Raw genomic sequence first — 15,754 nt, 5'->3', positions numbered from 1 at the left:
GACCAGTATAGCTTTCCATTGCTGCAGCATGCAAATCCAGCTTTGTCTTTTTATTTAGATACTGAGTGGTGGTCTTCTAACTCCATCAGACCAGTCAGGCTCAACTTAGGTAACAAAGTTGTGAGTTGTTTTTCAGTTGCCACGGACCTCCAGGTTGAAGGTCATGTAACCTGAACATGCGCAGATGAACCAAGCCTACAACCACTGTCAGAACTTGCTAGCCTGAGGCGTGGGGACTGAATCAAGTGGACACCACATGGCAGGATCCAGGATCCAGTCAGATTGAGCCCTGGGGTCACCCCATAGCAGTATCCAGTTGGATCATGCCTCCCAGCGTCACCTCATTGCAAGAGCCAATCAGATCACCCCTCATTACCCTATGCTTATAAAACCTGAGCCAGTCCTCAGCTTAAAGAGACAGACTTGAGCACTTTCTTCTCTTACCTTGCCAGCTGACTGGCAATAAAGTGTTTCTTCTCTCAAAAGCTGCTGCTGTGATATTGCCTTCTAAGAGCACAGGGCAGTGAGCCCATTAATTGCTCCGTAGCAGTCTCATCCTTCAGTAATTCTGGAGGTTCCTCCAAGATCATTTTTGAAGACTCTTGGTTGGCAGCATTCCAGGCAAACTTCAGACCAACGGGTGCACTTACTGGGCTCCTTCTATCTGAATTTCGTTGGTCTACCAGATCAGCTGCCAGATGAAATCAGTATCAATAACCATTTGAGCTCTGTTTTCATTGAATCCCTGTTACTGCATTTATTCTTTTATTCTAGGATTTATAACTAAGTAGATCCATTAGGACTAGGTGTTTGTACCAAGTAATTAGACAACTTTTGGTATGGAGAAGCACCATTTAGTAATCAGACCTAGGTATTTAATAAGACCTAGGTATTTAATTCCTTTTACTCTTGAGGTATACCATTTGAAAATGTTTGCCATTAATCCACTTATTCTCCTGCTGCTTGCTTTTTTTTTTTTCTTATTCTTTTTTTTTTTTTTCAAGACAGAGTCTTGCTCTGTCACCCAGTTTGGAGTGCAGTGGCACGATCTCAACTCATTGCAACCTCTGCCTCTCAAGTAAAAGTGATTCTCCTACCTCAGCCTCCTGAGTAGCTGGGTCTACAAGCACACACCACCACTCCTGGCAAATTTTTGTATTTGTTGGTAGACACGGTTTTCCCATGTTGACCAGGCTGTCTCGAACTCCTGACTTCAAGTGATCTTGAATCAGAAATAGATTTGATCAGAAATAGATTTGCCTATTCTGAACATTTTATATAAATTGAATCATATAACATATGACCTTTTGTGACTGGCTTCTGGCACTTAGTATTTTGTTTTCTAGGTTTATCTACATTGTAGCCTGAACAGTACTTCATTCTTTTTGATGGCTGAATAATATTCCATTGAATAGATATACCCCATTTTGTTAATCCATTTATCAGTTGATGGATATTTGAAGTTGAATTAAAATCCCAGTCTAGAGCCAAATTAAGGACCATAATTAAGAAATGACAGTCTTCAGAGAAATAGGCAAAAATGTGCTACAGAATCCAGGTTTTTAAAAGATGAGTATTGTTCTAAACTATAGACCTGTACTAACTAAATCAATTAATTGTAAGAGCTACCAAAGAGAAAAATATCTAAAAGCAGCGAATCATGAAGGAGATTTAAATAATGCAACTGTAAAATGCTTTAAATATAAAAATATACACTAAATAAAGCAGTTATAGTAGCCTTTAAGGATATAATAGACAAAAATTAAAGATTATAAATTAGATAAAAATAAAAAAAAACTTTGGGAAACTTTCAGTATTTGAGTCAGATCTAGTATCTGAAGTAAAAGAGGCCTTACCTTCTCTTTTTGTAAATGGGCTTAAACCTAATTTAGGGGATTTAATTTTTTTAATGAATTAAAAATATATGATTTCAAGCTTAGAAAAATATCAAATATATGGTCAACATTTTCAGACATCTTTAAATAAAAACAAACTGGAAATCAATACTTCTTATGGTGCAGTGGATTAAATAACCCACAGTGTCTCTGTTATTTGAGATGTTGAAGCCTGTAGATAAGGACTTTTGTAAATATAGTGAGCAGAAGGGCCATTAAAGAAACTAATATGGCCGGGCATGGTGGCGCACACCTGTAATCCCAGCACTTTGGGAGGCCGAGGTGGGCAAATCATGAGGTCAGGAGCTCGAGACCAGCCTGACCTACGTGGCAAAACCCCATCTCTACTAAAAATACAAAAGAAAAATTAGCTGGGCATGGTGGTGTGCACCTGTCATCCCAGTTACTCAGGAGACTGAGGCAGGAGAATCACTTGAACCCGGGAGGTGGAGGTTGTGGTGAGCTGAGATCATGCCCCTGTACTCCCAGCCTGGCGACAGAGCAAGACTCCGTCTCAAAAAGAAACAAAAAACAAAAAACAATATATCACACTGGGTAGCTAAAAAACAGGACGATTATCCAAAAATCCATGCAGTCATGTGACTCCAAGGTAGACATGAGCACCCAACAATTCCCAGTCCTTTTTCTAATTCCCAAGAGAAATAAAACAACTTTTCTGCTAAAAAAAAAAAAAATTTTTTCCCCTCTGAGACAGAGTCTTACTCTGTTGCCCAGGCTTGAATGCAGTGGCCCATCTCAGTTCACTGCAACCTCCACCTCTCGGGTTCAAGCAATTCTCCTGCTTCAGCCTCCCAAGTAACTGGGATTACAAGCATGTGCCACCACGCTCAGCTAATTTTTGTATCTTTAGTAGAGACAGGGTTTTGCCATGTTGACCAGGCTGCTCAGGAACTCCTGACCTCAGGTGACCTGCCCCCCCTCGGCCTCCCAAAGTGGCGGGAATTATAGCTGTGAATCACTGCTCCCAGCCAGAAAAAGAAAATTTCTATTAAAAATGGACAGTGCCAGATTGCTTTACAAAAAAAAAAAAAAAAAAAAAGATAAGACAGATTTGAACATACATAGTAAATTGTGAAAGACTTAAGGGAAAATAAACATTATTTACCTTGGTTCAATAGAACCACCCAAGTAGTAAAAATCTAACAATTTAATGTCTCAACTGTAACTGATATTTTGAGATCATTAACAGAAGACTATTCTTTATTCTCTGTGATAGAAATTGTGCAGAAAACAACATAGGACCCCCAAACTGCTATCCTTGGAATAGCCCAGTTACAAGATTGGCCCTTAGCTGGCATTTAGGAACTTAGGTCTGGGGAGGGTTTTTAACATTTAAATGATAAGAGTGGCTCATTATACCTAAAACTGTACAAACAATGTGTTTTTTTCTGACTACTTGCTTTTCTTTCTGAGAGTTTGGAATTTGTGTACATGCCAGGCAGGGGATGCCTACATGCTTACCCCCCAGTAGAAACTTTGGGCACAGTGTCTCTAGTTAGCTGTCCTGGTTGGCAACATTTCACATGTATTGACACAACTCATTGCTGCAGAGATTAAGCAAGTCCTATGTGAATCCACTGAGAGAAGCACCTTGGAAGTTTGTGCCTGGTTTCCCCTAGACTGTGCCCAGGTGCCTTTTCCCTTTCCTGATTATGCAATAGATCAGTAAAGACATATATAGATATCATCTATATGTATAGATGATATCATCTATATGCCTTAGCCATAAGTGTAACTATATGCTGAGTCCTGTGAATCCTCCTAGTGAATCATCATACATGGGGGTGGTTTTGAGGACCTCTAACCCAAACATCTGGCCAGGTGTGGTGGTTCACGCCTGTAATCCCAGCACTTTGAGAGGCTGAGGCAGGAGGACCACCTGAAGTCAGGAATTAGAGACCAACCTGACCAACATGGTGAAATCCCATCTCTACTGAAAAATATAAACATTGAAAAAAAAATACAACTTCAATCACTTTTACCTTCTACCTTGCCTTTCTGGTTTTGTAAGAAACATCTCATATACTAGAGCAGTTTTTCCCCCTTCTGCCTACAATATGTGAATGAGCTGTTGATATGTAAATGAGCTGCTGATTTGACATAATTATCAAGTATAGTAGTCCCTCCCTTTCTCTGAGGGGGTATGTTTTAAGACCTCCAGTGGATGCCTGAAACTGCAGTTGGTACAGAGTTCTATATATACTATGTTTTTGTCCTATACATACATACCTATGATAAAATTTATATTTAGGCACAGTGAGAGATTGATAGCAATAACTAATAATGTAATAGACCAATATACCCTAATAAAAGTTATGTAAATGTGGTCTATCTCTCTCTGTGTCTCTCTCTTTTTCTCTCTCAAAATATTGTATTGTCCTATGGGCAGCAGAAATCATGGAAGGACTACTGTATTTCAATATATTAGTGATGTGGAAAGAGCTGCTTTCAAATGCAACTGGCCTCCTAGACCCAGCCTTCTGAGGTTTGCCAATAACTGCTGCCTGTGTACCTTGCCAACATCTGATTCTCTGTAACATTTAAAAGGACGATGCTGTCTTATGTTTTCCAATTGCCTTTGGGGTAGGTGCTGTCTTCTACATCTTGAATAAACCCGTACAAAGGGGAAGCTTTGTGGGATTCTATTGGGAAATGTTTTGAGACATTGATTGGAGCCCTTGAGAGAGAATATTTAGCAGCCTTGTCCAAGAACATTGTGGTCATTTTGGATTAAAAAGAAACGTACCAAACAAAATTTAAGTTAGGAGAAAAGGCAATTTTCTAACAGACAATGTTTTCTTAGAACTGATAGACCTTAGGCTTCTGTTCAAAGTGCACCATTTAATATTTTAAGCAAATCTGTATTACTCTAATTCAAATATGGATAATTTCCTCCATAGATTAGTGCATAAGACATATTTGTAATTGCTGCAGTTAACATTAAATGCTTCTAGCCTTAAATAGCTTCCCTTTGATCAATTGTTTCCTTATATTCTTGAATTTACCATTCTCAAACAATTCATTATTAATATAGCTACCACTTATAACAAATTTGTCCAGTAGATTCTGGCAACAGACGGCATTTTCATTTTAGGAAGTCCAAATACTCTGCATTATTTCAGATGGCACAGTTGTAGAATAAAGTATTGAAATATGCCATATAGTCCTCTAAGAATAGGATAGGAAACAAATTTTTCCAAATATTCAATGATATGTAACATAGTACAGTATTTACTATGATAATTTTTGGACATAGATATTATGCCTGTATGTATTCTGTTTCATGCCTCTCCACTTCAAATCCTCCCTTCATTGCCTGCCCTATGAAAATGGAGGGGGGCCCTTTAAAATGTACTCTTTACCAGCTTGCACACTCTGTTAAGCTTTGTCAATAGCGGGTGCTGGCTGGGGATGCGGTGGTTCACGCCTGTAATTCCAACCCTTTGGGAGACCAAGGCAGATGGATCACTTGAGGTCAGGAGTTCAAGACCAGCCTGGCCAACATGGTGAAACCCTGCCTCTACTAAAAATACAAAAATTAGGTGCCAAATGCTTGTAGTTCCAGCTACTCAGGTGGCTGAGGCAGGAGAAATGCTTGAACCCGGGAGGTGGAGGTTGTAGTAAGCCAAGATTGCACCACTGCACTCCAGCCTGGGTGACAGAGTGAGACTCTGTCTCAAAAAAAAAAAAAAAAAAAAAAAAAAAAAAAAAAAAAAAGAGGCTGCTGGAGAGATGGGGAAGGGACTTTCCTTCCTAGTTGCAGGGTTCCTGCTTAGCAAGTTCCTGCAGTGTATGTGGCTCCTGCAGTGCCACAGGGTCAGCAGCACCCAGCAGCCAGCAGCTTCCCCTGGCACCTGCCTCAGATACTTTTGTAATGGAGGGTCTTCTATAAGACACCTCTCTCTGAACAGCATTCCCCAGAAGTGTGCTTTCCAGCAAGTTCCACCACAGCAACTTCTCTCCATCCAGTGAGCTACAGTCACCCTCTCCAGCAAGGTCTGGATCTCAGTCTGAGGGGCTGGAGGCTCCTCCTTGAGTGCTCTTTCTCATAGCTGCTCTGTATATCTGCTTATATCTCCTTATATGTTTATTTTTCACTAGCCAATCCCTCATTACTCCTTTCCTCTGTAACAGTACTAGTATAATAATTCTTTTTCTAAAAAATAATTCTCTTTTTTTTTTTTTTGAGGTGGAGTCTCGCTTTGTCGCCTAGGCTGGAGTGCAGTGGCATGATCTCGGCTCACTACAACGTCTGCCTCCTGGGGTCAAGGAATTCATCTGCCACAGCCTCCTGAGTAGCTGGGACTACAGGCGTGCACCACCATGCCCGGCTAATTTTTTTTTGTATTTTTAGTAGAGATGGAGTTTCACCATATTGGCCTGGCTGGTCTCGAACTCCTGACCTTGTGATCTGCCCGCTTCAGCCTCCCAAAGTGGTGGGATTATAGGCTTGAGCCACCATGCCCAGCCAAAAATGATTCTTTATATTAAATGTTTCCCTGTTCAAATTTCCATGTGGATTCTGTCTCCTGATTGGACCATACTGATGCAGATATGAAACATGTATACTCTATCACTTAACTCTTGGCAGATAGTAAGAATGTTTATCATGAACCAGACAAGGTGGGAAGGTGGCACCACCTATAGTCCTAGCTACTTAGAAGCCTCAGGCAGGGGGATCCCTTCAACCCAGGAGTTTGAGGCCAACCTATGCAACATAGTGAGACCCTATCTCTTAAAAAAAAAATTAAAAATTAAAAGAAGAGGCCGGAGGCGGTGGCTCATGCCTGTAATCCCAGCACTTTGGGAGGCTGAGGCAGATGGATCATCTGAGGTTAGGAGTTCAAGACTGGCCTGGCCAATGTGGTGAAACCCTGTCCTAACTAAAAATACAAAAAATTAGCCAGACATGGTGGCAGGTGCCTGTATTCCCAGCTACTCGGGAGGCTGAGGCCGGAAAATTGCTTGAACTTGGGAGTTAGAGGTTGCAGTGAGCTGAGATCGTGCCACTACACTCCAGTCTGGGGAAAAAACAAAAAACAACAACAACAACAACAACAACAACAACAACAAAAAAGTAGGAAAGAAGATATAAAATTTTAGGGAAAAGGTGGTTGAAATAAAGGGCCAGGAAGACTTTACTAAGGATATGGCTTTTGAGTAAAGAGCTGAATGCAACAAGGGAGTGAGTCATGTGGCTATTTGGGGAAGAATATTCCAGTCAGAGGGAACAGCAAGGATCAAGACCCAGAGTTGAGCGTGTGCTAATATGGCACAGTACAAACACCAGTGTGTCTGAGGTGGAGATAATGGTGGGAGGTGGGGCGAGGGGTAATGGGAGATGAGATGACAGAGGTAAGAGGGGGCCAGATCATGATGGGCCTTGTAGGTTACAGGATGGGCCTCCTAGGTCACCCTGGCTTTCTTCTGAGTGAGACGAGAGGCTGTCACCATTACAGCGAAATAATACACTGTTATTATAAATGCTCTTGTTTGTCCTTGAAAAGTACTGATTACTAAAATACTTGGTATTTTAGAAGGGAAAAATAAAAATAATTCTATTAAGATTATTTTGTAAGTGATCCCTCTTCACTTTCGCAGGGATAGAATTTCAGAAGGCAATGTGAAAATGAGCTGTGTACTGTACTACACACGTACGTTTATTTTAAATGAACATATTGACTCAATTAAAGCTAATACCATGAAACTTTGCCTTTGGCATCATGAGACTCACTGTGAGGTTATTAAAACTTAGACAAAATTTAAAAAATAAAAATGAAAAACTTAGGTACGTAGTGATCTTATTTATAATTGACCATAAAGTAAATGCTCAAAAATGATGATTTGTATTTTATAAACACTGTTAAAGATTTGGCTCTTCCAGTGGAATCCCAAGAGTCTGTGTCTTTAGGGAGTTTACTTTTCTACACTCAAGCTTTGTGGGATCTGATTTCTACTAGTGGTTTTCTTTGTTGGGCATTTGTTTAGAAGGAAACAAAATAGCTGTGAATATATGCTTTAGAAATCTAAAAAGCAACGCGAGACATGAAAACAACTTGCTTTCACAATAACAGAGCAAGAAAAAAGTTTTCTTGAGGAGGAAGAGTTGAAAAACATATTCCTAAAAAACTTCTTTTTCAAAAATATTCAGTCCAAAAACCTGAACTCAAATGTTATATTAAGCAAAATACTGAATATATACATATATCAACATCAGTACATTTGCTTTATTTTCAGAGAATGATTTTAATGTAAAGAACATATTAAATTAAAAGTAAGCATTACTTAAATTAGCCAGGCATGGTGGTGGGTGCCTGTAATCTCAGCTACTCAGGAGGCTTAGGCAGGAGAATCACTTGAACCCGAGAGGCAGAGGCTGTAGTGAGCCAAGATCGCACCACTGCACTCCAAACGGGGCAACAGAGTGGGACTCTGTCTCAAAAAAAAAAAAAATTTGAAGGTAAGAGCAATTTACTGAAAGAATCATCCACATATATTATAAGGCTTTCTTTAAATCGGTTGTATAACCTATTTTTATAGGTCTTAGGATATATAATTATAATGTATTTTAAATCTTGCTAGTAAGGTTTATAAGTGATTCAGTCAAATCTGTAGAAGTCATTGTAACCTATCTCTAACCCTACTCCTACTACACTATTGAGATATAGGGGAACCTAGGTCAGCAGTAATAGATGGTATTTAATATCATTTAAAATATTTCCACACATTTGAATATTATTCTCAGGAAACCCGAAAGGACTTACATTTATCATCCATATCAGTAATAAGAGTGACTGGGTGTGGTGACAGAGCGAGACTCCATCTCAAAAAAATAATGATAATAAGAGTGCATTGTACTTTTTAAATTTGCACACATTCTTCAATTTCCTGTAAATATTACTCCCAAAGAGAACCAAAAAAATGATAATTCTGATAAAGAACAAAAAACCTGTGGAGGTGAGGAAAACAGAGTAAAAAAAAAAAATTCCATAATCAAGAAAGTGAAAAAGTATTAAATATAGTAAGAAAACATATAAACAGAGAAATGTTATACAGGCCTTATTTAATATTCACCTTTAATATTAAGTTAATTTCTCTGAGTTTAGAAAAATAACTGTCTTCTGTTCATGGCTTCTTGTTTATGCTTTGTTATCTAGAATTATACTTTACTTCCTCAAAGTTTAAGTCTGCATGAAACTGATTAAGAGATGCATTACCTTTCTATCACTACTGTAAAACATTACAACACACTTAGTGGCTTAAAACAACGTTTATTTATTTATTTATTTTTGAGATGGTGTCTTGCTGTATCGCCCAGACTGGAGTGCAGTGGCACGATCTCAGCTCACTGCATCCTCTGCCTCCTGGGTTCAAATGATTCTCCTGCCTCAACCTCCCGAGTAGCTGGGATTACAGGCATGCGCCACCACGCCCAGCTAATTTTTGTATTTTTAGTAGCGACAGGTTTTCACCATGTTGGCCAGACTGGTCTTGAACTCCTGAACTCAAGTGATCTGCCCACCTCTGCCTCCCAAATTGCTGGGATTACAGGCATGAGCCACCACGCCCACCCACGTTTATTATCTTACAGTTCTGTAGCTCAGAAGTCCAATGCGGGGCTCACTGGTCTAAAACCAAGGTGTTGGCTGGGCTGTGTTGCTTTCTGGAGGCTTGGGAGAATCTGTTCCTATACCTTTTCTAGTTCCCAGCTGTGACCCACATTCTTTGGTTCATGGCTTCCTTCCTCCATATTCAAAGCTAGCAACATAGCATCTCTCTGACCCTGCTTTGTTGTCACCTCTTTTTCTCTCTCTTTTTATGCTTCCTTCATCCACTTTTAAGGACCCTTGCAATTACATTGGACCTACCTGTATAATCCAGGATAAGCTCCCTATTTTAAGGCACTTAATTACATCTGCAAAATTGCTTTTGCCATGTAAGATAATATAGTCACAAGTTCCAAGGATTAGGACTTATACATTTTAGAAGGATGGAGGATTTCTGCCTACCACAAAAGGTATGTTTAAAATCCCATTGTCTGACAACTACCTACTATCTTGCCATTCATTCTGTCTTATACTCTGATTCCACAATCCTTTGAGCCTTTGTGGTAGCTTCACTTCATCAAGTCTACCACTTTTTCAGTGTCCCTTGTTTCCTGATGTCCTCTCTTCCCTTCTAATTAAACTACATTCTGGCCAGGCATGATGGCCCATGCCTGAAATCCCACCACTTTGGGAGTCCAAGGCAGGCGGATCATTTGAGATCAGGAGATTGAGACCAGCCTGGCCAACATGGTGAAAACCTGTCTCTACTAAAAATACAAAAAATTAGCTGGGCGTGTGTAATTCCAGCTACTCAGGAGGCTGAGGCAGGAGAATCACTTGAACCTGGGGAGCAGAGATTCAGTTAGTCAAGACTGAGCCACTACATTCCAGTCTGGGTGATGGAGTGAGACTCTGTCTCAAAAATAAATAAGTAAATACATACATACATACATACATAAAACAAGAAATAAAAATTTAAAAAATCTACATTCCATGGATTATCTTTACAATCCCTCCTTTAGGCATGCACACTTTCTCCTCCCTTGCCCCTTTCTTGTTATACTTACATGACAAAAACCCGGCAGTGGTTAACCCAATTCTCCCTCTAGCCGCTCTTTTTCTTGTGAAGCTGAACATGACTAGAAGAAAACAGCCTTGCTGACCAGTTTCCCATTAAAGTCCAAGACCATGAACTTCAGATGGGTCCTTTGTGCTGCCTGGTAATCACATGCTATTTCCTAGTTCATTCACTTTCCCCCTTTCCTAGAAGACTCTTTCATGCCTTCTCTCTTCTCAACCTCTCACATCTGCCTTTCCATCCTCACTGTTGGCTCATGACTTGACTCTTTCACTGAGAAATGCAAAGCAAGAAGAAGTTCCTGCAGATTCCCACCACCTATCTTCTCCACCTGTCGACTTCTATGTCCTCACACTCTGCCTTCCTTCTAATGGGTCTGGGGGCAGAATCCACAGGGTCGTGATCTTGCATGTGGGAATGAAAGTTTATTTCCAAGACTTTTATCTGAAATCTAGCATGTCCTTCAAGTATGAATGTAGTTAATAAATGTAGCATTAGCAGTACCTGTGCTTTTAGCCCCAAAAGGCACCACAGATATATGAACGTTTTAGTAGAACTCACAAAATACTGTATACGTGTGTCACCACTTTGAAATTATTATTATTGAGACAGGGTCTCACTCTGTCACTCAGGCTAGAGTACAGTGGCACTATCACAGCTCACTGAAGCCTTGACCTCCCAGGCTCAAATGATCCTCCCACCTCAGCCTCCCAAGCAGCTGGGACAATGGGCACATGCCACCATACCCAGCTAATTTTTTTAGAGACAGGGTTTCTCCATGTTGCCCAGGCTAGTCTCAAACTCCTGGGCTCAAGCCGTCTTCCTACTTCGGCCTCCCAAAGTTATGAGATTACAGGCATGAGCCACTACACTCAGTCTACTTTGAAATTATGGTAATTACTAGACCCACTGCTAGATCTTATATACAGTATCAATAAATAAACACATGCTTTAATGTATCACAGTTTTTGTTTGTTTGTTTGTTTTTAGAGATGGGGTCTCACTATATTGCTTAGGCTGGAGTGCAGCAGGGCTATTCATAGGCATGATAGCTCACCGCAACCTCAAACTCTTGGGCTCAAGCCAACCTCCTGCCCCAGCCTCCTGAGTAGCTGAGACTATAGGCATATGCCACCACACCTGGCTTTGATTTTTTTTTTCCAATGATTTGATAACTGTTTTAATATAATTAGTTTTTTTTGTATTCCTTTATATTTTATGCATTTGAAAACATTATTCTGAGAAGCATCCAGAAATTTCATCCATCAAAGAATTTATGGTATATATAAAGGTTAAGAGTCCCTCCTGCGGGTGAATTATCCATGTCCCTGTCTAAATCCAGTCCCTTTATTTGTGCACTAGATACTGTCTCCTCTCACCCACTGTGCTAAGTGTCCTCCTTTTGTCCTTCCAGATCTGTTCTCTACCTTCTCCTTGCTCTGGGCCCTGGAGCTGATCTCTGTGCAGCATCAACCAGATCTCGTTGCATTCTGACTTCCACCGGGATGAGACAATGGGAGGTACAAGTAGGACAGAGAAGGGTGGAGGAGGGAGACTTTGGGGTATTTATCCTCCCTCTCTCCCCACAGCCTTGGGTTGGCAGAAGCTCTTTTCCAGCTTTGGTTGGGCAACCCTTTCCTGTGGCTAAAGCTCCCTGTCTTGATTTCATATAACTGCCCTGTCCGGAGCTGCACGCCCCGGCCATAGCGAATAATAATTAAGGATTAAACGCCTGAGCTATATTCATTTCCACCCCACACCTTCTCCCTAGATTTACCTTCTTCCTTGTATTAATACCGCCATTAAAAGATGGCGCTCTTCCTGCTTCTTCTTCATTCCTTTTTCCCCACGCCCGCGAAAAGACTACCTGACTGAGCAGGCGCAACATGACGTCCGACCGGAGAAACCGAGGCTTATCTGGCCACGCCTTCCGCAATGAGGTCATTTCCGCCTTAGCCCAACCCCTTCCCCTCCAAATGTATATAAGGCATTGCATTACCGCCATTAAACGAGACTTGATCAGAGCAGTGTCTTGTCTCCATTTCTCGTGTCTCTTGTTCCCCAAATTCCCACCCCCTCCTCCAGGGCCTACACTGATTATCCCGTGGGCCGGGATACTGCCCCTGATTTTGCTTCTTCATGGCCCTCCTGCTTGGTGAGCACCCTGTGATTCACCATTCCTTGAGTGCTTCTCTTAAGTCAGCCCATTCCTCTATTATAATCTCTCCAGGCTCCCTCTTTGGAGAGTGTCATATACTTTTTTGCCAGGGGCCTCACAACTACATGGACTCAAAGAAATGGCCCCAGCAGCTCTCCCAGCTGAGTTCATTCATTCTCATCAAGAAAGGCTCCTTTCAGCCCACTTGTCCTTACAGCTACCACTTCCTTGTTAGCCAGACCCACTGTCTCCAATACCTCTCCTTTCTCCTCTAGTTCACTCTTCACACACTTCAGCTGGGCCTTTGACTCCTCCCCACTGAAACTGCCCATCCAGGTCACTGATGATCTCACAGGGTCAGTAGTTTATAATGCAGCACTCTAACCTACATTTAATATGTAGTTTATTTATTATGTATATTAATTATTATCTCTCTCCCTCCATCAGAACATAAGCTCCTCAAACCTAGGGATTTTTGTTCCTTTGGTTCTCTGGTGTTCCCTAAGTGCCTAGAACAGGGCTTGGCACATACATTTTTTTGTTTGTTTCTTTTTTTTTTTTTTTTTTTTTTTGAGAGAAGTATTGCTCTTATCCCCCAGGTTTGAGTGCAAGGGCTCGATCTCAGCTGACTGCAACCTCCGCCTCCTGGGTTCAAATGATTCTCCTGCCTCTGCCTCCCAAGTAGCTGGGATTAAGTCGCCTGCCACCACACCCGGCTAATTTTTGTGTATTTTAGTAGAGACAGGGTTTCACCACTTTGGCCAGGCTGGTCTTGAACTCCTGACCTCAGGTGATTCACCCACTTCGGCCTCCCAAAGTGCTGGCATTATAGGCGTGAGCCACTGAGCCCGGCAGGCACATGCATTTTTGTTTAATTTAATTAAATGGTAATCATTGCCTGTTTAGGGATGGAAAGGTGTGATACCTTTCCTTACCATCATAAGGCCAACACTCCTATAACAAAGGCAGGCTAATAGAAGAAAAGCATTACAAATTTATTTAATCAAAATTTTATGTGACATGGGAGCCTTCAGAAATGAAGACCCAAAGACCCAAGTAAAATTGTATTTTTATATTTAGGTTTCATGAAGAATAGACAGCCATGTAGAAATGTGATTGGACAAATCGTGTGATCTGATGGCGTTAGACCAAGTTGAGAGGCCCAGCAAGGCCTGTCTGTCTAGATTCTTCTTGGCCTCTCTGTGTAGCACTCTTTCCTTCTGGGTGTAGGGCAGGACTCTTCTGGAATGAAGGTATTCCAGGGAGAAGGAGAACAGAGTGACCTTTCTAGGTTTTATGGCATGCTTTTTTGTAGAGGAGTCTGTAACTAGACTTGAGGAAGAGGAATTCTGGTTCTGGTTGCTTTTTTTTTTTTTTTTAAAGACAGGATCTCTGTCTCCCAGACTGGAGTGCAGTGATACAATCATAGCTCCACTGCAGCCTCAAACTCCTGGGCTCAAGTGATCCTCCCGCCTCTGCTTCCCAAGTAGCTGGGACTACAGGCATGTGGCACTATGCCCAGATAATTTTTAAATTTTTTTCATAGAGATGAGGTCTTCCTATGTTGCCCAGGCTGGTTTTGAACTCCTGAGCTCAAGAGATCCTCTGCCTCGGCCTCCCAAAGTGATGGGATTACAGGAGTGAGCCACTGCGCCCAGTTAATTCTGGTTTCTATGACTTGCTTTGGAAGAGGAAGAGGGGCAAGAGGGAACAGGGAAGGAGAAGGTCACAGAGATCTTGCTTCTGAGGCCTTCCAATCTCCTTTAGTTCAAAGTGAGAGGTGACAATGTGCTAGCAGCCCTAGCTCTCCTAGCCTCCTCGGCCTTGGGTCCACTCTGCTGGCACTTGAGGAGCCCTTCAGCCTGCCACTACACTGTGGGAGCCCCTCTCTGGGCTGGCCGAGGCGGGAGCTGGCTCCCTCTGCTTGTGGGGAGGTGTGGAGGGAGAAGCACAGGCGGGATCCGGGTCTGCAGGCTGTGCTAGTGGACCAGAGGGAGTTCCAGGTGGGTGTGGGTTCAGCAGGCCCCCAACTGGAGCAGCCTGCCAGCGATGCCGTCCCAGGAAGTGAGAGGCTTAGCCCCCGGGCCAGCAGCTGTCAAGGGTGTGCTGGGTCCCCCAGCAGTGCCAGCCCACCGGCATGGCGCTCGAATTCTCCGTGGACCTCAGCTGCCTCCCAGCCAGGCAGGGCTCGGGACCCGCAGTCAGCCATGCCCAAGCCTCCCCCACACCGTGGGCTCCTGGGCAGCCCGAGCCTCCCCGGCTAGCAATGAGCACCGCTCGCTGCCACCGCCCAAGAGCTGAGGAGTGTGGGTGCACAGCTCAGGACTGGCGGGCAGCTCCACCTGCAGCCCAGGTGTGGGATCCACTGGGTGAAGCCAGCTGGGCTCCTGGGTCTAGTGGGGACTTGGAGAACATTTAAGTCTAGCTGAGGGATTGTAGATGCACCAATCAGCACTCTGTGTCTAGCTCAGGGTTTGTAAATACACAAATCAGTACTCTGTATCTAGCTCAAGGTTTGTAAAGGCATGCACCAGTCAGTGCTCTGTGTCTAGCTAATCTAGTGGAGACGTGGAGAACTTTTTTGTCTAGCTAAAGGATTGTAAATGCACCAATCAGCACTCTGTGTCTAGCTCAGGGATTGTAAATGCACCAATCAGTGCTCGGACCAATCAGCTCTCTGTAAAATAGACCAAACAGCTCTCTGTAAAATGGACCAATCAGCAGGATGTGGGTGGGGTCAGATAAGGGAGTAAAAGCAGGCTGCCTGGGCCAGCCAGTGACAACCTGCTTGGGTCCCTTATCCTTGTGTGGAAGCTTTGTTCTTTCGTTCTTTGCAATAAATTTTTCTGCTGCTCACTCTTTGGGTCCATGCCACCTTTATGAGCTGTGACAGTCACTACGAAGGTTTGCAGCTTCACTCCTGAAGCCAGCGAGACCACGAACCCACTGGAAGGAAGGGACAACTCCAGATGTGCCGCCTTTAAGAGCTGTAACACTCACTGCAAAGGTCTGCAGCTTCACTCGTGAAGTCAGCAAGACCAGGAACCCACCAGAA

This window comes from Macaca nemestrina, chromosome 11 (genome assembly GCF_043159975.1).
Source record: "Macaca nemestrina isolate mMacNem1 chromosome 11, mMacNem.hap1, whole genome shotgun sequence".
Lineage (NCBI taxonomy): Eukaryota > Metazoa > Chordata > Mammalia > Primates > Cercopithecidae > Macaca > Macaca nemestrina.
The sequence above is the reverse complement of the archived record's forward strand: the minus strand, read 5'-3'. Positions refer to the sequence as shown.